The 24,962-nt window shown below is 45.9% G+C and overlaps 1 long non-coding RNA gene across 1 annotated transcript in view; it reads left to right on the top strand.

Annotated features, from left to right (window-relative positions):
- The window catches only part of LOC149351732 (uncharacterized), a 38,108-nt gene extending 13,418 nt beyond the window's left edge, over positions 1–24,690 (top strand). The window contains exon 5 of the long non-coding RNA XR_016290646.1: positions 24,515–24,690. This is a non-coding gene — a long non-coding RNA (uncharacterized LOC149351732). The remainder of the gene's footprint in view (positions 1–24,514) is intronic.
- The last annotated feature ends 272 nt before the right edge of the window (positions 24,691–24,962 follow it).

The following is a 24,962-nucleotide window of genomic DNA, read 5'->3' as shown; positions in this document are numbered from 1 at the left end:
TGTTCAGAGATGTTATACTTTAGATCTTCTCCCAAGTTTGCAAAAATTAAGTTCGAATTGTATGTCGAACCAATCAATAAGGGTGCGGCCAATTAGACCGCAACCTGATATCCACTGCCGAAAATCGCCGCAGCCTTTCATCGCCATAGGTACAAACAATCATTTCTGGTGCAGATTAAAACATTAAATACTACCACTTCGCCTATCTTCTTGGCGTCAAGCCACCACCCTGTTTGATGCTGTGAATACAAAAAATAAAAACCAAATGCTCGATTTGTGATTGTGGGCTCCTTCAAGTACATGAGAAACAAGAACCTTTAGCACGACCAAAAAGCGTGCTTGGTTTTCGCGTCGTTTCCGCCTTGAGCCAAGTTCATGCAGTTCAAGAGCTGGGCCAAGTAGGTCAGGTTCTCTGCGTGGATCTGGCCCAGTCAGAAAGTTACGGCAAGAGCGAAGCTCTGCAATGCACGCACCCAGGCACAAAAAAAAAAAACCTATGCGTCACTGCAGTACTCGAGATCCGACATTAGGCTAGTTACTGCTGAGAAGTGGACGCTTGTTGTTTCAACGCAAGCATTGGAACTCTGCATATACAAGCGCGTGCAGTGTAGGAGGCGTGACAAGAGACAGCTACCTTTCTAGCAGTGGCAATGCGAAATTAGATCAAAGGATCTGACGCAACTTGTAGCAGCTCATTGCACCCGCAAAGGGCCTGTGCCTATACCAATGGTGAACTAGAAAAGTGAATAGCAACGAAAGATTGCCGTTCCCACGCCAATCCTCTGCTTCAGTTGTCCAAAGACACCGGCCTTATGCCTTATGCTGTCTTGAGCGCCCTTGGCAATGAATGTTTGCTTTCATCGGCTGTCAACAACATGAAAATAGCTAATACCATCTTCGCGAAACACACACAACCAACTTCGTTGTCGCGTCCACCCACTACTCACATACACTTGCCACTCACGTCGATTCACATCCACTCATGTCAACTCACATCCACTCATTACTCATGTCTACTTGCCACCCACCTCTACTCACACAAACATCCACTCACTCATACTTGCACTCATCTCCTTTCACACTCACATCCACTCACTCACACTCATCGTCAGCCACACTCACATTCACTCAGAGCATTCACATTCACGTCCACTCATACTCGCAACCGGCCTATCTCGCTCACTTGCATCCCATGTAAAATTCTAGAACATGTCCTTGCCTCAAATCTAGCTAGCTTTCTCGAATCTAATTCATTTTTCTCACCATCGCAACATGGCTTCCGCAAGACTTATTCATGTGAAACACAACTAGTATCATTCACGCATCAGCTAAACGTCATCCTTGACCGCTGTTCACTTGCCGACTGTATATTTTTAGATTTCTCGAAAGCATTTGATAAAGTATGCCATAACCTTCTAATGTTTAAGTTACATCAACTTAACATTGATCCCAAACTGCTTGCTTGGATCGAATGCTTTCTTTTTAACCGTTCGCAGTTTGTTTCTGCTAATGACTCAACCTCGCAGCCAAGTAAAGTACAGTCCGGCGTACCTCAAGGGTCGGTACTTGGTCCTCTACTTTTTTTAATTTACATTAATGATCTACCCTCTTGTGTTTCCACTAACATTCATTTATTCGCAGATGATTGCGTCATCTACAGGGAAATAATTTGCGACGATGACATATCTTCTCTTCAATCAGACCTTAACGCTATCTGTATTTGGTGCCAATCATGGTCAATGGAATTAAACATCAAAAAATGTAAATTTCTGCGTGTATCAAGAACATCCGGCCAGCTACCTTCCTATCACCTTAATAATGTCCCTCTAGATCCTGTTTCTTCTTACAAATATCTTGGTATCCATATTACTAGCAACCTCACTTGGTCCATTCACACTTCTTACGTAATTATAATGCTAATCGCATGCTGGGATATCTAAAACGTAATTTCTCTAAGGCACCTTCTTCCCTAAAACTACTTCTATATAAGACACTGGTCCGCTCAAAGCTAGAGTATGCTGCAGCAGTGTGGGATCCCTTTCAACAAAACCTAATTCACTCATTAGAAATGGTCCAGAATAATTCTGCTCGTTTTATTGTATGTAATTATAATCGAACTGCCAGCATCTCTGCAATGAAATTAAATCTCAGCCTGCCATCTTTAGCATCTCGCCGTAAAGCCCTTAGACTCTCACTTTTTCACAAGATATTTTATCATCCTTCACTTCGCCACGAACTGATCTCCCCTCCCCAATACATTATATCAAGGCTAGATCACAATAACAAAGTCGGAATTCCATTTTGCAAAACCAATGCCATGTTTCAGTCATTTCTTCCGCGCACAGCTGCTGAGTGGAATCACCTTCCTGCATCTACCGCTACCATTACTGACAACCAACGCTTCAAAACAGCATTAGAAAACTTTGTATAAGTAGGAGCATCATCTTTTTTTTTTATTTCTATATTCTTGTTGTTTTTTGTACGAGCATTTTGTTTGTTTGTTTTTCACTGTATTGCTGCGCTGTATTTTGTGTATTATATACTATTAACCAGCACACCAAGAACCCAACAGCTAATAATGTATAACTAGGAGCAATCATTTCTGTATTACTAATTAGTTTGCTGCACTGTACATTTTTTTTTCTTAAATTTTTGTAACCACTCCCCTCTATAATGCCTCTGGCCCTGAGGGTACACGAAATAAATAAATAAATAAACCACTCACTCAAACTCGTGACCACTCGCACTTTCAGACGTGAGTGTGAGTGAGGCAATGTAAGTGCACTCATGAGTGAGTGTGCCGACCTATGTGTCCTGTGCGTGGAAGTTCCAAACTTATTTGTTTGGAATGCTGTAACATCTATCCATTTAGTGATATGCATTCATTATCAGCATTCCTGAGTCTGAAGATTCTTTTCCAGCTTAAAAATGATTCTTCTGATTATGGCATGTAATCTGTAAGCGAGCCAGAACTGCAAATAATAGAAGCACCAACAGGATCTGAGACGATGGCTGAGGGTAACCCTACTCATGATGCTACCAAGGACACAAGTGATGTTCTGGGACAAGGTTCATGACCATGTGAGGTTCCATATTGGCTGATACCTCTTGCGGATATTTGTTGGATTCAAATCAGAAAAGCAGCCACTGTTATGACTGAGTAGTTGTGGTGCTCGGCTGCTGACCTGAACAGCGTGGGTTTGATCCCAGCCGCGGCGGTCGCATTTCAGTGGAGGCGAAATGCTAACAGGCCCGTGTACTGTGCGATTTTGGTGCACGTTGAAGAACCTCGGGTGTTCGAAATTATTCGGAGCCCTCCTCTTCGGTGTCCCTCATAGCCTCAGTCACTTTGGGATGTTAAACCCCATGAAACAAAAACAAATGAAATCAGAAAAACGGGAAGTGCTGCCTTTCAGAACAAGGATGAACTTTTCTGTGCAGGGTAGAAGCAAGAAATGAAAGCCAAGTGAAAGCTTGCCTATCTTTCTGAAGACTCATTATTCAAACTAATTCCAGATATTCAGATAATTTTGCAGTCATGGATGATTTACTCACCTGTCAAAAAGCACCTGTACTTTCCATCCTGCATCGTAGCAGGCTCTACAACACCTGTCGCAAGCATGCAAAACTTGCACAACAAACCTTGCAGAAGAAACCTACTGCACAACCTCGTACGGCCAAACAAAGCAGCATCCCTATGAGCTCTTGCGAGCTTCCTTAGCTACAGTGGCCAAGAAAGGCTTCACTCAAGCTTCTGCATCAGCATACACTAGCACCTAACATATACTAAAACTAACTTTACTTGCAAAGCCACATATCAAACCTCGCAGGGAGGCGTCTGCAGCATGCAGACGTTGGTGAGCGGCGACACCACGGGGTTAACCCGAGCATCCGCAGGGACATCCCTGCAGGGGGATGATGGTGAACAATGCATCACCACGGACCCGAGCATCCGCGCTTAGCCGTGCGTGGCATCGCCGTGTCCGGGGAAAAGGGGATCCTGGTGGTTGAGCCGATGCCGAGCGTTTGGACCCTTAAGGCCCCTCGGCGGAGGCAACACACCACTTTGGCCCCAGCTTCCTGTAGACGGCACCTCCGGCCTGACCCGACCGGGGGAAATCGGCAGTCGCCTTTTCCTATCCTCCCCTCTATCTTTCACTTTCCTATCTCTTTCTTACAACTCTCCTGTCTCCTCCTCTCTTCTTCGTTTGTTCCTCTTTTTCCTGGCGGCGAGGGTTAACCGTGTGTGACCAACTACCCTGAGTTGAGTCATATTAGGTTATAGTTAAGGTGTACAGCTGGCGTGGGCAGGACTTGCTCGCAAGTTCCTGTCGCGTCCCCTTGTTGGACTCCATGGTGGGTGGCTGGCACCATGACCGAAAAACATCAATTTTTTATGGCTCCCCCACTTTCCAAACTTGATCGCTCTCTCAAGAGAGGGCGGAACGAAGCAGATGTTTTTTTCCAAAAAAGAAAAGTGAGTTTTCCTAAATACCATGTCATCCATAGTGAAGTAGAAAATAAGCAAGCAAGAATCCTGTCTCCCTTCCTAGTATCAAAGTGTTTGACAGAAGCCTTGGGCATTGGCTACAAGGTATCAAAAATGGCCAGCGGTGACTTACTGCTCGAACTGCGAGACAACATCCAGCACTCAAAACTCGTAAACATTGTGTCTGTTGGAGATATTCCTGTCTCCGTGACTTCACACCGATCTTTGAACACCGTCCGGGGCGTGATATCCGAAAATGATTTTGTCCACATCACAGAAAAAGAGATGCTCGAAGGTCTGAGTGACCAAGACGTGATAGACGTTCACAGAATCAAGATCCGGAAGGATAATAAGGATATAGACACAAAACGTATGATCCTGACATTCAACACTAGCACACTGCCCGACACAGTCGAAGTAGGATATCTGAAAGTTAACGTAAGACCATACATTCCCAACCCTCGCCGATGTTTCAACTGCCAAAGGTTCGGCCACGGCTCACAAAGTTGCCGCGGTCGGAAAACGTGCGCGAAGTGCGCCTCGAAGGATCATTCTGATCAATGTGACGCAGCCCCGCACTGCGCAAACTGTGACGGAGACCATGCAGCATACTCCAGGACGTGTCCGTCCTGGAAAAAAGAAAAGGAAATAATCACCATAAAGACAAAGGAAAACATTTCATTTCAAGAAGCGAGAAGGCGTTTCGCACTCACCAACCCATTCTCCTTCACAACAAAACAAAACTTCGCCGATGTGGTGCGTGGGCGCGGCGCACCACACCAGGCTTCGGCACCCGTCCAGGTCACACGCAGTGAACCTGTGGCGGTGCCATCCGCGCCCCAAGGCAGAGCAGCTAACGCTGCTCCGCCAACTGCAAGTGAGGCTGCGCAGACCCCCGGGTCGGCGGGCCTCAAGACCTCTTCCCACAGGTCGAGGTCAAACTCGAACGCGAACGTGCCTCCTGCACGGTCGTCCAGCGCCTCCGCAGAGGCGATGGACACGGCCCCGGGCAGCCCCGCGCCGTCCACGTCGGACGGTCGGCGGAGCTCTCTGGATCGATCAAAAAAAGACAGGCCCCGAGTCACGGGGCCAACAACAACTTGATCTACCTTTCCACCCTATAGAAACACAAAATTAAGATGGCTTTCATAATACAATGGAACTGTAGAGGACTTTTAAACAATTACAGTGACATAAAAGACATACTAGGAGCACACGCTCCTGTCGCCTTATGTCTACAAGAAACAAATTTAGGTCCCCAAAAAAATAACTTTCTAAAGAATTACACTGTTTTCCACCGCGATCGGGAACAGGCGAGCCGACTATCGGGAGGCGTAGCCATCATAGTGAAAAGCGGCGTCCCGGCTCGAGACCTTAAACTAAAAACAAGACTTGAAGCTGCCGCAGCCACTCTGGTTGCCCATAAAACCATCACAGTGTGCTCACTATATATCGATCCGCACTTTAATTTAACACTACATGACTTAGAGGATCTTTTAGAGCAGCTACCAGAGCCATACCTGGTAGTTGGAGATTTTAACGCACATTCATATTTTTGGGGAAGTGACAAAACTGACGCTAGAGGCCATCTCGTAGAGGATTTTATTTTATGCAATGACGTCTGTTTACTCAACTCTAATAAACCTACATACTGCTCCCCAACCTCGGGGAAAATGAGTGTTTTAGATTTGTCTTTTAGTTCACCGTCTATTTTTAACGATTTTAACTGGAGTGTTTTAGACAATCCATATGGAAGTGATCATCTCCCTGTCGTAATAAGTCTTTCATCCTCACTAACAGTTATTCCCACAAAACCACGGTGTTGGAAGCTACATTTAGCTGACTGGCAACTTTTTACAGCACAAGCTACATTAGAGAAAATAGTTTTAGAAAATGTTGACATCAATGAGATAAATGAAAAATTCACGAATTGTATCTTAGCTGCCGCACATTTAGCTATTCCTCAATCCTCTGGAATAGTAAAACAAAATCACAAATACTGGTACACAAAAGAATGTAAAGATGCAAAAAAGAAACAAAACAAAGCCTGGGGCATTTTTCGGAGATATCCAACACATGAAAATCTCAGAAACTTTAACCCTTTCGGCCCTGGATTTTTTATTTCGGCTGTAGATTTTTTTGCTCCGCGTTTCTACAATGCCTAAGGCCCCATAACCACGCAGTAAAAATTTAACGCTTGTGGTGCGAGTATTAATCGATTTACAGGTATGGTGTCAAAATCGGACATCAGGGCTCAATGGGTGTAAAATGCTAGTGGGACCGTTTTGGTAACCGCAACCGACAAGAAAGAAATTAACGAAAAAATTTCTTATTTTGCAGTGTGGAGACCTATGAAGAAGCTTTTTTTACTTTTTAAGGGGTAGATAATCTCGCAGTTTCCACAAAAAAGTTCGCTCGCTCCTGTTTACCTTGCGTTTTGTATCATACCTCCGCGCGTTCTTGTTCCTGCCAGGTTTGTGTTCCAGCTTGTGTACGTTACGTCAACAGCTCACATGTTCAAAACTTGCGTAGCCTTCCTGGAAGGCGACTGTGGTCAAGATAAAGGCTTTCCTCGAATCTGTAACGCCCTCCTCTATCGAGCTTCACGAAGCACTTCCGTAGCGCCCAGCGCGAAGGTCGGCAAATCTAAGTTCTAAGCTTACGCGCGGCACACTGCATCTCGCTTGCACTTGTTTTCAAACCAGCTGTTTGCTATAAAAGAATTCATAAAGTGGAACATAATCTCGTCGAGTCTGTGCCTTGACCGAATGCTGTTCCCTACAGGTTGCAGGAAATTCCCTGTCATCCATAGGCTTATGAGTTCGGGATATCTCTCGGCCGGGGAGAAAGCAGAAGCTGATTATCAGCACACCAAATACGCTTCCTCAAGAAAACACAGCCAAACACGCTGCATTGATCCGAGCGTCGAGGGCGCGCCACACTTGAAGCACGAGCGGTGGAGCGCGAGTTTCAGTGTAAATACCCCGGTCGCTTCTTGCAGCTCAGTGTCGATGCTCACAGCTCACAGGAGGAGGAGAGAGGTAAAAAAGGAATAAAAGCGCAAGGTCAGGCGTACATTTGTTCTCGCTATTCCTTTGATCCGGTTGCTGTTCGCCGACATCCGCATGGTCATTTCCAGGCTCAATCCGAATATTCATCATGTATGATAGCGAAAATTTCCATTTTCCAATTCATCAAAAAGCAAATCTTAAGATTTCGTTTATTTTCTGTAATGAACATTCATGTCAGCAGTCCAAAAAGGCCGTTAGTATAGGTGCATCTGCTAAAATACTAGCAGATTCTATTCTACAAAGATGACCTATCGTCACTCAATGGCCACCGCTGGCAACTGTTGAGCCCTGATGGTGTCAAAATCGCACATGTCAAAAATGTGGTCAAACGCAGCGTTTACGCATTCAGTTATATTTCCGACGGGGATGTGAGCTTGGATAGGCGTTTCACACAACATATAAAAATCTGAGCGCAGAAGAACGAATGGTTAGTGAGATAAAAATGAACAAATTTGCTACACCTCGGCTTCTTCACTCCATGCCTCCCATACTGCTACTTCATCTTCCTTACACCGCGCAGCTAATGGAAGTCCGTGAACAGCAATGTCGATAGCAGCAGGGATCCCTAAGGAACTATTGTATTAAAATTAATAGTATTTTCTTCTGTTACTGAGACGTGAGTGTAATATTTGTGTTGTGGTGTCAATTGACACCGCCAGGGCCGAAAGGGTTAAAAGCAAGAGCAAAAGCACGATACATCAGACGCAACGCAGAAAGGGCATCATGGCAACAGTACATATCCTCGATAAACAGCTCAATAACATCCAAAAAAATGTGGGAGCAGGTGCGGAAATTCACTGGAAATTTTACTCCTTTCACATTTCCAATGCTAACAACACCCGGTACTCAAACAACATTAGAAGAGCAGGCCAACATATTGGGTGAGCATTTTGCTACAGTATCAAGCTTAGCCAACTACACACACTCCTTTCAAAAGCACAAAACAATAGTAGAAAAACAAAAACTTCCCTTCAGAACATGCATACATGAAGACTACAATCAGCTGATTACAATGCAGGAACTAAATGCAGTACTAACATCCGGTAAAAAGACAGCACCAGGCCCAGACAATATACTCTATGCCATGCTTGCTCACCTCTCTGAGATTGCCATAGAGGCTCTCCTAAAATTTTTCAATAAAATATGGATGAGTGGAGAAATCCCCAGAGCATGGAGAGAAGCAATCATAGTACCCTTTCTAAAACCTGGCAAACCACCAACTAGTCCCACCAGTTACAGGCCAATAGCACTCACTAGCTGTATAGCAAAATCATTCGAAACCATTCTAAACATCAGACTAACCTTCATACTTCAGTCCCGGCAACTTTTAGATATACACCAATGCGGGTTTAAAAAGACATGTTCCACAACCGATCACCTTGTTCGCTTTGAGAACACAATCCGGGAAGCGTTCATCCACAAGCAACACTGTATCGGGGTCTTCATTGACCTGGAGAAGGCTTACGATACCACGTGGAGGTTCGGTATCCTCCGTGACCTAGCGGACCTAGGTATCCGCGGCAGGATGCTGAGCTGTTTGAACGACTTCCTAACCAACCGCACGTTCCGAGTCCGCCTAGGCGCAACCTTCTCCAACACTTTTATACAAGAAACTGGCGTACCCCAGGGGTGCATCCTCAGCACGACCTTATTCGTCATCAAAATGAACTCCATAGGAAAAGTAATCCCAAAATCCATAATGTACTCAGTTTACGTAGATGACCTCCAAATAGCATGCACGTCTTCCAGCATACCACCTGTGAGCGACAGATACAAATAACAATAAACTGGCCACCTGGGCAGATAGAAACGGATTTAGATTTTCTCCTCAGAAAACAGTAGCGGTTCTATTCTCTTTGAGACGAGGCCTACAGGCCGACCCCACACTATATCTAAACCAGACCCCATTACCTGTCAAACAAGAGCATAAATTTCTAGGAGTAACTTTCGATAGAAAGCTCACTTTCTTGCCACACATAAATAGCTTAAAGAAAAAAGGTTCCCAGGCCCTCAATATACTGAAACTACTGTCAAGAAAACGCTGGGGGTCTGATAGGGCATGCCTGTTACATATATATCGTTCTCTGGTTCGCTCTAAGTTAGACTATGGGTCCATCGTATATGGCTCAGCAAGACCATCCTACATAAAACGACTGGATCCTATCCACAATCTTGGTTTAAGGTTGTCTTCAGGTGCTTACAGAACTTCACCAATAGCAAGTCTGTATGTGGAAACGAATGAACCTTCCTTAGAAGATCGAAGAACTGCACTAACTTGTACATACATCCTCAAAATCCTTTCTCAGCCCAAACATCTCTGTTACCCAATTGTGACGAAATGCCCATCCCGAATACTCTTCAATAACAAGCCCCACGCGATTAAGCCGTTGCTCTTGCGCTTCGAAGAAAAATGCCAAGCTCTGGACATACTAAACGAAATTAAAAATATTGCCCCAAGACACGAAGCGCTACCACCGTGGTACACTCTCCCCACAGTGTGTGACGTCACACTAACACGCTTCAGTAAAACCTGTACGCCACACGACCATATAATACAAGAATATCTAGCACTACAAGAAAAATACAGAAATTACACTGCATTTTATACTGACGGGTCAAAAACTCATGCTCATGTGGGAAGCGCAGTAATACAAGGAAAAAATGAACATGCAGTACGACTTCCCTCATGTGCTACAGTTTTCACCGCGGAGTGTTATGCTATTAGTGTTGCGGTACAGAAAATAACAAATGAAAACATCAAAAACAGCATCATTTATACAGATTCACTGAGCGTCCTTACAGCATTAAACTCCAAAAATGCCACAGAACCACTGATTGGAAGCATCATACACAATATAGTAAAGGTCACAACACGAAAACATGTTATAAAATTCTGCTGGGTTCCCAGTCACATTGGCATTAGGGACAATGAGAGAGCCGACATGTGTGCTGCACAAACCAGAACCACGGAAATAAAACATGTGAATTTGCCTCCTAGAGATTACATGAAGTTATTGCATAGCAGACTAAGAGCCAAGTGGCAAGCTTCTTGGGAAAATGAAGGACACAACAAGCTGCATACCATAAAGCCCATTTTAAAAGAATGGAAATCATGTTTTATCGAAGTAATTTTATGTCGTTTACGCATAGGTCACACACACATCACCCATAACTTCTTATTAACAAAAAAAGACAAACCTGTGTGTGAAATGTATGGTGAGGAGCTCACAGTAAATCGCATTTTAATTTCTTGTTCACATCTCGAAGAACTTAGAAAAAAATTTTTTACGGTATTTTACAATGAACACATTCCATTTCATCCCGCATTGCTTTTAGGGGAGCAAACACTTGTCGAGTTTTCACTTGTTTGTAAGTTTCTAAAGAAAGCCAATGTTTTAAATCTATTATAATGTAACCTCTGTACACTTGACATAACATCATCTAACCTTGTGTTTGGCGCATGATAGCCATAGTTGCTTATGCGCCATAAAACCCCATATAACTAACTAACTAACATATCAAACCTAACAAGTTTCAAGCTCGAAGTGATCTCGAGTCACCCACTCGAGAATATAAGCCAAATTGGCTCATGAATGACCGGTGTACATCCGTTCCTCAGCGGGCACTCTCACAATTCGCAGCGCAGGTAAACCTATGTACAACGAATACCCGCTGCGAGTCAATTTGCATCTAGTCTTTAAACATAACTGTTGCAATGAAAGAAAAGAAACAAAACCTAGCAGAATAACCACGCAGATGAGACCACGTCTCACAAAACTTGTTCGCGCTGCAAAGAACTGCGCCATACATAGGTTACATAAAAAGAAGCGTCGTCAAAGTTACATAACTGCAGCGAAAGTTAACTAAAAGTACAAAATTCTACGCAGGTATAAAAGCTCAAAACTTCGTTTGCTTTCATTGTTGTACAGTTGCGTAAATGAATAAAAATGCAAACACTAAATACAAGAAGTCCTTATGGGTAACGGAGTGGATTCCAAGAGAAGGCAAGCGTAGCAGGGGGCGGCAGAAAATTAGGTGGGCGGATGAGATTAAGAAATTTGCGGAAATACGGTGGCCGCAACTGGCACAGGAATAGGATAATTGGAGAGAGATGGGAGAGGCCTTTGCCCTGCAGTGGGTGTAGTCAGGCTGATGATGAGAATGATGATTATTCATGGAATTCTCCATTCTTCAGCCGCGCTCTCCGCGGTCACGGTCGGACGGCCGGGCTACTAGCTAACGTCTCCCAAAATCTGAGGGGCTGATTGCTTCCACCTCTGCGGGACGTGTCCAAAGCCAGGGTCGCGCTTGAGAAGCTCAAAGCTAGAGGGGCGCTTTCTCCTATCTTGGCTCCCTGCATGTTGCGTCCCCCTCTGACTCGCGGGTCCTCTGTGGCACTCTTTTGTGCGGCAACCGTGCATCCTCCTCTGTAGCCCGCCGCGGGCGTCACCTGCCTCATCATAACCCGTGCTGCAGTCCCACAATGGAGCCGGTGGCTTACGCCCTGACTGCGCATAATGAGTAGGCTGGGCTTTTATGCAACGCTTGCGAACTTTTGAGCACCGCGGTGGCAATTTCGAGAAATTACGCGAGGTCCTCAAATGTAAAAGCTTGACCCATACTTTTTGCTTTCTCGCAGAAGTGTTCGGATTAGCTGCCTTCATGCGTAGCCGTCTTCCGGAATCTTCGCCTGTTGACTTTCGTTGCATGTCAAAAGTTTTCCTGTTGCCAACAGGTGCTAAGCTGCCGACCCTTCCCTCAGTCGACCCATGAACTCCCAAAGGCCCGTCATGTTTGCAATTTTTCTTGCCGCGCAGGGAAGCCACTTGCGCTTTGCCCACAATGCCAGGCGCCGGCTCACCTGCACAACCGCTCGCTCCCGTGACGTCTGCTGTTTCTTCTAAGCACAACAGCTCGTTTCCCTGCACTTAAATTTCTACCGAGCATAACAGTTCGCTATCCTGAATTGTGCATTTTGATGCAGAGTCATTATCATTCCGGCTTCCATTAACAATCTGAGCGACATCGTCCTTTTTATCTAACGCTGCGCTCTGACTTGGCGCATCAACGTTGCGCTCTGACTTGGCGCATCAACGTTGCCATTCGGCGGCTCTCCATGAAACTCTTTTCCGGAAAGCTGTATTTCGGTGCGGAGGCATACAAGCTCACTACAGATTTTCTGGCGCCGAACGTCCACCTCATTTGCCATAGCGGCATCTATCTCAGGGCCATAACTGGCCTTGTCACTGATTTCCTCACTGTCTGCATTTGCTGCCAAAACATTCTTGGTGCTTTCGTTATGACTGGCGGCATTGTAACTCTTTTTGTTTGCCTTTAGATCTACACTTTCGGTCCCTGCTCCTGCCGAACTGGCAGTTATTTCTGAGCTTGAAGCTGCCCTGTCACTGCTCTCCTGAGCGATTGTTGTGTCCATAACTGACCAAGCGGGGTTCTTAAGGTGGTCGCTGACACTTATCGAAGCGTTGCGCGCTGCCATCACTTCGGCCTTTGGAGCCAACATCTGCATTGATGCCGAAGAAGCGGAAGAGGGTCCTTTTCGCTGTTTCATAGCTGTCGACCTCCTCGTCGGACAGGCGCGCCAATACGCTGCTGACATCACCAGGAAGGACAACATTGACCATTCGGCCTGGTCTATCTCCTCCTCTCTACAGATTTGCTCAAAATTTCCGAGGAAAGTTTTGAAGTTTTCACCTCTTCGGAAACTCCTGAGGCGATCTCGGGGCCTTTGCCATTTGACAAACTGAATCTTACGCATGAGCTCCTGCTGCTCTCGTTCACGTAGTTCCTCTAGCTCAGCCCGTCTCTTACGAGTCTGCTCCTGCCATTCTCTTTCTTGCTCCTCGCGGAGCCTTCGTCTTTCCTGCTGCTGAAGCAGTTCTCTCTTCTCTTTCTCCTCGCAGAGTTTTCGCTTTTCCTGCTCCTCTCGCTTCTCTTTCTCCTGGAGAAGCCGTCGCGTTTTTTTCTTCGCTTTTCGTTCCGCAATCGTCTCCCACGCCTCGTCTGCCTCCTCGACTGTCACCTCCTCTGCCCGCATCACATCCAGAATCGCCTCTCTCGTTTTAGTGGGGTCTACTGATATGCCCAGTTCTTCCAAAATTTCAAGGAGGTCCTCTACCTTGAACTTCTCCGTCGCGGAACATACCTCGTGCCACTAATCCCCGCTAAAACACAAAGCCTCAGCTTGAAGTGAACAAAACAAAACCTGCCAAATATTTATTTTCTAAAAAACACAAACCCACTACTAGCATCTGCCTGTCCTAGTGCGGTCTGGCGAAACGAATGGCAAACATCGGGCACTCACCCTCCCGAGATACAGGTGACGCCGTCAGTCCCATAGCTGCCGGGTCCGTTGGAGCTGGTGACCTGACCTGTCCGTCTCTCGGTTTGCAGAAGAATACTTGGTGCTGTCGGTCCTGAAGCTGCCGAGGTCCGTTTGAGCCGGTGACTTGACGTGGACATCTCATAGCTGCCTTCCAGAGTTTGGGACGCAGCTTCCATCTTACTGCTGGCAACTAGTTATTGGGATCGGGTAGTGTAGTTGGGCCGGAGGAGGGGACGAGGAAGTCGGAGACGATTTTAAGAGAACAGGAGGAAAAACTTTATACAGGCTATTTACATGATTTACAAAAAGAGCAACTGAGAGTGCCACTCACAGCCGAGTTAAACAGGCCTCTCATTCCCTAGAGTCCCTAGACAGAGGACCGCATCGCCCAGGAGGGAGTGGCCTGAACGTTCACTTTTGCGCACAGCCTCACTGCTTCTCTCACTTGTAGCCACGTACCTGTCACATGTTAGAGCTTGAATGAGGAGAATGTCGGCGAGGTCGCGTAGGCTGCGGTAGGTCAGCACGGGTTGTTCCATGGCTAGCTGATGGAAGACACGTGTTGCCGAAACCTGTGCTTAATAACACCCAACTCGTGGCGCAGGCACACAGGAACCATCATAATAATAATGTTAAGTAGCTCTGCAATCCCTAATCATTAATGTTCAGCAAAGCTTTTGCTGTGGTGAAGAATTTTTTTTAGTGCTACCGTAGTGCTCTGGTCTTAAGATTCATTACGTTCGTCTATTATCGTATAAGGCTATTATGCCATTTTGGTAACATTCAGCACCTGCAAGGCACTGTCAGCAGCTCCATCTCAAGTGGATGCTAAATGTCCTTGGCAATAAATGCGGTGTCCTTGCTTCAGCACTGAATAAATGTTTATTATTCACTGAGCATTCTTTTTTTTCTCCACTTAACGTTATTAAACTTTGCTGTTCCTTTGGAAAATGCAGTAAAACACAGCTCAGCTCTTGAAATCGCACTGAAAACAGTACATTGAAGCAACATCGTCGAAATCGTGAAACAAAACATTTATCTTTGTGCTAGCATCGATTTGATGGGAGGGATGTAACCAACGCTGCGCCCGCTTTCTGAAATCCTCGCCAAAGAGGGCACTAATTGCTTGATCCCAAAGCACCTCCTGGCCAAGCTTGGGACCCCTTTGCAACATAAAAATGACAGCAGTTGTTAACAATTAAACATACAGCATTCGCTATGAATATAACAGAATATAGCAAGTGCACTTATGCAATAGATACAAATGTACACTGAATATTAAGTTTTGCATCACTGCTCTAGAGAGAGTAAGAAATATAGGAACAGATAAATGTTAAGGCATCATAAACTATTTTGTGAGGTATTTCTTCAGTTTACGAGCGAAACTGCATGATTTTTTTTTTTCAGAGCTATAGTTGGCATGTTTCATATTTTAGTTACCACAAATTGCAAAAAACATCTACCATAGATATTTTGTGTGGGTGGGAAATTTCCTAAGGTAAGGCCTGTGGTGGACTGAAGGAGGGGCTAAATTGATACATGGAAAGGGCAATGATATTTGTGACGATAGAAATGTTTTAGTATGCTAGCACTAATGCCCCTACTCACTGATTTTGAGGATCTTTGTCGAAAGCCTGTTTGACCTGATATAAAATGAAACTACAATAAAACACACACAGCGCCATAAATAAAACACAGCGGCATGAACAGATCAGCCTCTCTGTCCACTGCATTAGACATCTATGCCATTGCCGCAGCTGAACATACCACATGCTGAACTGCCAGTCTCTCGTGCTGTACTTTGGGTGTCATCGTCTTCATCAACTTCCATTCGTGCGCAGTGGATCCAAGCGCCAAAACTGCAGTGCTAGCGCACCTAATTTGCATTTGGCTTAACCATGCTAGAACGCCCGTCTTTTTTTTTTTAATGGTGTAATAGATGAAAAGGAAAAACCTATCAGCTGAAAACTAACAGCTTGTTGAAATCGTTATAGTTAACCTTGTTTATTATTTTTAGCTAACATTATCTGAATTCATAAGAAAGGAGACGTCAAGGACTTGAAGAATTACAGACCGATCAGCTTATTGTCCGTTGCCTACAAGATGTTTACTAAGGTAATCGCTAATAGAGTCAGGACAACCTTGGACTTTAGTCAACCAAATGATCAGGCAGGCTTTCGGAAAGGATACTTGACAATAGACCACATTCACACTATCAATCAGGTGATAGAGAAATGCGCAGAATATAACAAACCCCTATATACAGCCTTCATTGATTACGAGAAAGCATTTGAATCAGTCGAAACCTCAGCTGTCATGCAGGCATTGCGGAGTCAGGGTGTGGAAGAGTGTTATGTGAATATATTGGAAGATATTTATAACGATTGCACAGCTACTATAGTTCTCCATAAAATCAGCAATAAAATTCCAATACGGAAAGGTGTCAGGCAGGGAGACACGATCTCGCCAATGCTCTTCACTGCCTGCTTACAGGAGGTATTCCGGGGACTGGAATGGGAACAGTTCGGGATAAGAGTTAATGGAGAATACCTGAGTAATTTGCGTTTCGCTGATGACATTGCCTTGGTAAGCCACTCAGGACAAGAACTGCAAAGCGTGATCAATCAGTTAGACAGGCAGAGCAGAACGGTGGGGCTAAGAATTAACATGCAGAAAACCAAAGTTATGTTCAACAGCCTAGCAAGGGAACAGCAGTTCGCAATTGGTAGCGAGGTGCTGGAAGTAGTAAGAGAACATGTCTACTTAGGGCAGGTAGTGACCGCAGATCCGGATCATGAGAGGGAAATAACTAGGAAGAATAAGAATGGGGTGGAGCGCATATGGCAGGTTCTCTCAGATCATGAATGGTAGCTTACCAATATCCCTGAAGAGAAAAGTATACAACAGCTGTATCCTACCGGTACTCATCTATGGGGCAGAAACGTGGAGGCTAACAAAGAGGGTTCAGCTTAAGTTAAGAACAACGCAGCGAGCTATGGAAAGGAAAATGATAGGTGTAACGCTAAGAGATCGGAAGAGGGCGGAGTGGGTGAGGGAACAAACGCGGGTTAATGACATCTTAGTTGAAATCAAGAGGAAGAAATGGGCTTAGGCAGGGCATGTAATGCGAAGGCAAGATAACTGCTGGTCCTTAAGGGTAACGGAGTGGATTCCAAGAGAAGGCAAACGTAGCAGGGGACGGCAGAAAGTTAGGTGGGCGGATGAGATTAAGAAGTTTGCGGGAATACAGTGGCGGCAACTGACAAAGGACAGGGTTAATTGGAGAGACATGGGAGAGGCCTTTGCCCTGCAGTGGGTGTAGTCAGGCTGATGATGATGATGATTATTATTATTTTTAGCACTATCTTTTGCAATTGCATGATGAGATCCAGATAATTTTTGTATGTCCCACCCCAAGGTTCGATACAATATGGTAGGTGGCTAATAAATGCAAAATTGGGCGCACATAATGCCAGTATATCAAAATATTCCCTCACCTGCCAAAGGGAATGACACCCACACACCATTTTCTGGGAAGCCACATCAGTCAGGTTGTGCTAGTGCAAATGGCTGCCCAACGTGATGCCTGTTTATTTATATGGGAACGTGCATTCTATCAGCAAGTTATGGACTGTTATTTGAACACTGGTTGTGTCTTTGTCATTTAAATACCATGCATTTGTTTTTGCTTTTTGTACTTACAGTAAGCTTATTTGCTGAATACAGTTTTTCTTCTTCAATCACTTCTTGATTTGCTTTTCCTTCTAATTCCTTTATGTCATCACGTGTCATCATCATGTCATCAATTTTTTTTAATAGTCAACTACTAATGGTTCGTTATTAACATATAATGGTGCATGGTATATGGGGTTTGAAATCTCAAAGCAACACAGGCTACGAGGGACGCAATAATGGAAAGCTCCAGATTATTGTAGACCACCTGGGGTTCTTTAACATGCACTGACATCGCACCGTACTATGCGGGCACCTATCACAGACTAAGTATGGATCCTTGTGGAATTCCTGTATAGAGAGAGTGCGGTGAAGGAAAATTTTATTAGCATAACATGGAGGTGCGTTCCTCTACCACTACGAGCGGACGTGCGCCACATGCGCTCCGCAGTTTTTGGGCTTTTTGGCCCGGTCAACTCAGCGGAACTGCCAAAATTTTGGTGGGAGGCGACGCAGGAAGAGAAGCGGACCACGAGGACACCATTTTCAAACCGGTGGGCCCAATATTTTTTGGATTTATCCGGTCTTGAAGATCAACCACGTGGACGAATGAGCTAAGCCAACGCTAGGCCTAGCGACTAGGCTTCACGGGCGGCGACTTCCGCGGACTCCTCGACCTCGGCAGGCGACGGAGGCAGCGGAAAGATGGCCCAGACGCAAGACATCCATGCCAGACATGAATTTTTGGCAAACCGAATTATGGAGACCCAAGAAAGAATGGAGGAAGACCAACGAGACGCCACCGCCGGGGGATCCCATGTACAGGGCCCGACGGTGAACACCCAAATCCCGGGAGGCAGCACCCTAACAAAAACAGCGCAGGCGAGTCGCAAATACGATTCGGACTCAGACTGGACAGTAGCCATGTCACAACGGCGGCACAAGAAAATACGGAAGAGCCAGGAAGCGACGGCAGGCCACGTGACGGGGGATCCGAGCCCCTCAAGCGGAGGGAAAAGCACAGGCGACAAACAAAGCACAACCAAGCAAGACGAGAGGGAAGGAGCGCCGAAGAGGAGACTCCCTCCCCTACCGAAAGAAGATTTAAAGGTGATCCTGAGGCCAAAGGGACTAGCAGTGCGAGAGCTGCAAACACACCAAGTGGCGCGAGCGGTGGTTGCAGCCACCGGGCATGGATGCAAGGCAGAAGACCTTATAATCCGACTGCGCAACGGCTCGAATATCATAATCGTCAGCACGAATAAGGAAGAGACAGCCAAACAAGTCAGAAACATAGCGCAGCTCAACTTTGGTGGAAGAAGTTACCAAGTCACGGCACACGTGGCGGCGCCGGAGGGAACGCTACGGGGAGTCATCCACGGGGTAGACCCGGGAACCCCAGAAGAAGAATTAAAGGCCAACCTAAGGACAAGAACGCACGGAGTGAAGATTTTGGCGGCACGAATGCTAGGGAGATCCAGCACAGCAGTCATTACCTTCAGCGGCCCAATCCTTCCCAAGCAAGTCCTGCTCTACGGGGGAGAGATGTGGTGCCACCCATACAGACCAACGAGGCAGATATGCTACAACTGCTACCAGCAAGGGCATCGAGCAGATGTATGCCCAAACCCGGAAAGCAAGGCGTGCAGGCAATGCGGCCAAGCAAATCCGGAGACGCAACACCAATGCGTACCGAAGTGCCTCGTGTGCAAGGGCTCCCACGTCACAGGAGCAAGGGAATGCACACAGCGACTAAAATCATTCGGAGAGCTACGAGCCTGGGGTCAGCAGCAACGCGGCCGCAGCCAAGGCAGGAATGGAGGACGACGACCACGCTGGTTCCGGAACGAGGACCAGGAGAAACAACCTGACTACCGAAGCGAGTCCAGGGGACGCAGCAACAGCCGCAGCCGGGACCGGAGCCAGAGCCGGGGACGAGGCGAGGCGAGCCAGACCACGGCCAGCCAGCAGCAAACGCAGCAGAAGAAAAGCGGCGGAGTTAAGGTAAGCTGGGGAGGCGGCTCTCCCAAAATACTTTTTGCTCCGCACGAGGAAAACAACACAACAGACACCAAGGCAGAAAACGAAAGCCTAAGAGCAGAAATCAACAACATAAGAAAGGAGAATAGGCAGCTAAGAAAGCAGATCAGCGACTTAATCGCAGAACTACAGGAGATACGGAGAACAGGTTTCTCACCAGTGAGAACGCCAACACCACCACCACAAACTATAGAGAACCCACAAAACATGGGGGGGACCAACACGGCAGGGGAAGACCTAAAAACACTCATGCTGCAAATGCAACAACAAATGCAGCAACAAATGCAACAACTAAGCCAGAAGATAGCTTTGCAAGACCAGAGCTTCCGTAATTACGTTAAAAATCAAACAACACAGAGAACACTAAACGACGCCAGAGACCGCCTCTTTAATGAGCGGAGGTTCGGTACAGAAACCCAAGGGAACAATAGTAGCTGCAACACAGCAACATGGCAGGAGGACAACAACTAGAGATTTGGCAATGGAACTGCAGGGGCTACAGGCGCAAGCAGGGGCTCCTGCAGCAATTCATTAGCACTAGGGGAACCCCACCAGACCTAATCTTATTACAAGAAACAAACTGTACCCCAACCCTAAGAGGCTACTCATGCCAGGAGAAAGGGAAAACAGCAACACTCATTAGCGACAAAATAACAGCAATAAATCATGGGGAAATAGCAGACACACACCTAGAACACGTGATAACTGAAATAATTCCCAAAAGGAAAAGGAAAGCGAAAAGCACCTTTGTTATAAACATATATAGCCCACCTAAAAACAGGGGAGACTTCACCAAGCTTTTCGCGGAGGCAAAGAAACTTGCAGGGCAGAACACCCTAGTTATAGCAGGAGACTTCAATGCGAAAAGCCCGCAATGGGGCAGCAAAAAAGAGGACATAAAAGGGCGGAGCATATGTACAGCAGCAGAAAACACAGGCTGCGAGCTACTTACGGATGAGAGCCAACCCACAAGGCAAGGAAACAGCGTAAGCGTAGACACGTGTCCCGACCTAACCTTTGTCAGAGGAGCTAAACAAGCAGAGTGGGAAAACACACAGGAGAACCTAGGCAGCGACCACTTTATAATCAGAGTGGCCATTGAAGCCGAAAGCATCAGAAGGAAAATAGGCAAGGCAAGACTGACAGACTGGGACGCTTTCCGCACCCACTGCAAAAGCATCAAAGGCGACATCACGTCTTTAGAAGAATGGAGCCAACAACTTAAACAAATAAGAGATACATATACCAAAGAAGTTAACCGCACAGAACAGGCACCAGAGGTAGACAAACGACTCCTCGGCCTATGGGAGGCAAGGAAAAGCCTAACCAAACGCTGGAAGAAACAGAAGCTTAACAGGAAACTAAAAAAGAAGATAGCAGAAATCACCAAGCGAGCGGAAGAATACGCAACACAACTGGCTAGACAGGGATGGCAACAATTCAGCACAACACTGAATGGCACCCTAGGCACGGCCAGAACGTGGCAAATACTAAGAAAGCTCATGGACCCATCGAAGAACCAAGCAGAAAGTAACAAATCGATACAAAGACTGATCCACCAATACGAAGGGACGGAGGAGCAGCTAATCCAAGCAGTAAAAGAGAAATGCTACGGAAAAGAACAGGTGAAAGCCTACCAAGGAGAATACCAAGGGAAAGAAAACCAGGACATGGACAAACCGATAACAAGAGAAGAAGTTATTCAAGCCATAAAGGCGACGACAAAGAACACGGCAGCGGGGGCGGACAAGATCCAGAACTCGTTGATAAGAAATCTCAGCGATGAAGCGGTAGAACAGCTCACAAAATACTTAAACAAACTCTGGGCAGAGGGAACGGTTCCGAAAGAGTGGAAACACGCGGAAGTCGTTATGATACCCAAACCAGGCAAAAAACTGCAGATAGAAAATCTCAGACCTATCTCGCTAACATCGTGTCTGGGCAAGCTTTTCGAAAGAATCATCACTAAAAGAATACAAAGACACCTAGAAGACGGAGGATGGTACCCCAACACCATGTTCGGCTTCAGGGAACATCTATCGACCCAAGACGTGCTGCTTCAGCTCAAAGAAGAAGTACTAGAAACAATGCCAAGCAAAGGGGAAAACGTAGTCATGGCCGTGGACATCAAAGGGGCCTTCGACAATGTATCCCACGCAGCAATTATGGAAGGCATCAACGCCACCAACTGCGGAAACAAAACACACGACTACGTGAGAAGCTTCCTCACAAACAGAACTGCAATGGTGGGTTTGGGAGACCTACGAAGCGAGGTCTTTCAAACACCATGCAGGGGAACTCCACAAGGCTCAGTGATATCACCAGTGCTCTTCAACATATCAATGATCACCCTAGCCAAAGAGCTCAGCCAGATACAAGGAATCAGACACGCAATGTATGCGGATGACATCACCATATGGACCAGCGAAGGCTCGCTAGGAAGCAAAGAAGAAAGTCTACAAGCGGCAGCCACCTGCATTGAAGGATACATGAAGAAGAGGGGACTAAGGTGTTCCACCGAAAAGTCCGAACTTCTCAGAGTAGGAAGGCACCCTACAGAGGCTAACCTCGAGGTGAAACTAGAAGGGCAGAACATACCGGAACAAAGAATGATAAGAATACTCGGTATGTGGCTGCAAGGTAGCAGGAAATGCAGCCACACACTCAGCCTACTACGCAAAGCGGCGGAGCAAGTAGGCCGAATGATAAATAGAGTAGCCAGCAAAAGGCATGGCATGAAGGAAGAAGACACAATCAGACTGGTGAACAGCCTGATAGTCAGTCGAATAACATACTCACTACCATACCACGTAACCATCAAAGCTGAAAGAGAGCAAGCAGAAGCTATCCTTCGCAAAGCGTACAAGATAGCCTTACATCTACCAAGGAACACGTCCAACGAGAAGCTAATGCAACTAGGGCTAAACAACACTTTTGAAGAGCTGAGTGAATGCCAAATAAAGGCACAACTTCAAAGACTCAGCGACACAAGAACCGGACGAGCACTTCTGGCTAGGTTGGGTCGGGAGACGGAGAACCATCACAACAACAGGGCAAACATACCAGACGCACTAAGAAGAAACATAAGCGTACAACCCATCCCCCGCAACATGGACCCAAACCTCCATGCCAGCAGGAGGAGAGCCAGGGCAGAATACTATGAAAAAACAATAGGGCACAGGGACAGCACGGTATACACCGACGCTTCCCCGCACTATGGTGAACGAGGAAATAAAATGGTGGCGGTAGTCGTCAACCACCAGGGAGAACACATAACGAGCCTCACGGCCAGGGCATCAAATGTAGCAGAGGCGGAGGAGATAGCGATAGCCCTAGCAATGAGGGAGGGGGATAGAAAGGGGAGACCCTTGAATATCTTAACAGACTCACAAGAAGCGTGTCGAAACTACACAAAAGGAAGGGTAGGCAAAACGACACTCAGGATCCTCAGCGAGGGGACACCCTCGGGGAGGAGAGAGAAACATAACATAATTTGGATACCAGGCCACGCGGGGGTCTGGGGCAACGAAAGGGCGGACGAACTAGCTCGAGGGCTTACTATCCGAGCTGGGGGGTCACAAGCCCCGGAGGAGCTCTGGACTAGCCTAGGGGCTGGGTACTCTGAAACACTAAGTTTATACAGGGGGCTAAGATACAAATACCCCCCACCACACAAAGAGCTAAGCAAGGAAGAAGCCGCAAAATGGCGGAAGCTACAGACAGGCTCCTTCCCCAACTTATATATACTAAGCAAGATGTTCCCGACACAATACCGCGCCACATGCCCTTGGTGCGAAGCGAGGCCAACACTATACCACATAACATGGGAATGCGACAGAAACATATCGTTCCACAAACACGACACACCAAGTGCGGAGCAATGGGAGAGCAGGCTCACCAGCTGCGAGCTAGAGGCCCAAAGGGCACTCATAGCACACGCAAGCGAGGTGGCCAGACTCAGTGGAGCCCTGGACTAGGGGACCACCCAAGGCTAAGGAGGCAACCTCAAGACTTGAAGAGAAGACTTGAAGAAGACCTCCACCGCAGGCTAAATCTTAGCAATCAATAAAGTTTCTACTCACTCACTCACTAGCATAACATGACTAGCAAGGAGGTGAGAAATGTTATACCCAAAGCTGTAGTGTTTTAATTTTGCTTTGATAATAAAATGACAATGCCTTCTTTAAATAAAAAAATATCACTATTGCTATCATGTCATGTTATACTGCATTATTTATATGAGTAATGATACCACTGCAGTGGAAGTTGAATGATTCGGCCTAAATCCATGTTTTTATTCTCAGAGGATACCATAGTTCTCAATAAACTTTTTAAATCTCTGCCCAAGAATTCTATTTAGAATGTTATTAAGTATGCTAATAAGAGAAATTTGCCTGTAACTGTTGGAATTACTACGGTCACCATCCTTGTATACTGGTGTAACCTTTGTTGTCATAAGAATGTGAAGATATTTAGAAGCAATAAAAGAATGATTAAAAACAGCACAAAATCACACCAAAAGTTTAAAAAATCTCTTCAAATAACCATCAAGACCTGTTACTTTTTTCTTGGGCATTTTTTTAAAATATAGGTTCTGTTTCTCCGAGTTCATTTTAAACACAGCAAAATATTAGGCATGCTCGGCATATTAGAATTTAAGTTCAGTAGCATCATAGCTAGATATGTTCTGTAGAAGCTGAGGAATTATTCAAAGTTTCAACTATTTCCGTCCACTGATTTAGAAAGTGCGTAATATAATTGTGGGCTTCTCAAAACTTTTCCACAATTTTCAAGAGTCTTCGAGTTTCCATTGACCCATTCTATCCAATCCCTGTGAAATTCCCTTTTTGAGCTTTCATCATTGTCACAAACTTGTTTCGTGTGGTCCTAAACTTGTAGTGTGCCAACTGTGACGGGTTCTGCTACCACCATGCACCGACACCACGCTACGCCTGCGGACAAAGAAGTTGCCCCGCTCTCTTGATGCTGGCTACGCCTCAACATGCTGCAAGATCCTACACAGTGGCTCGGTCTCTCCAAGGGTACATAATAAACGCACCTCTACAACTGACAGAATTAAAACTCTTCTTTTTCACACTTCCATTTAATATGCCAGTAATCTTTACCTCTTAAAACTGCAGGTATGGATTGGTTCATTCCCAGACGAGGCGGTCTATTACGAAAGCAATCCCTGATTCTACAACTGGTATCTACTGTTGTATTCAAGGACATAGTGCTGGGGGTTACTATAGGTAGTCGGAACATTTTGCCTCCTTGGCAAAAACTTTTGAAGCGACAGAAATGGAAGCATATTACATTCAAATAAAATTTTGGAACGTCCTGTGCC

The sequence above is a fragment of the Amblyomma mixtum genome, chromosome 3 (assembly GCF_055824585.1).
Source record: "Amblyomma mixtum isolate Tamu chromosome 3, ASM5582458v1, whole genome shotgun sequence".
Taxonomy (NCBI): domain Eukaryota; kingdom Metazoa; phylum Arthropoda; class Arachnida; order Ixodida; family Ixodidae; genus Amblyomma; species Amblyomma mixtum.
The sequence above is the reverse complement of the archived record's forward strand: the minus strand, read 5'-3'. Positions and strand labels throughout refer to the sequence as shown.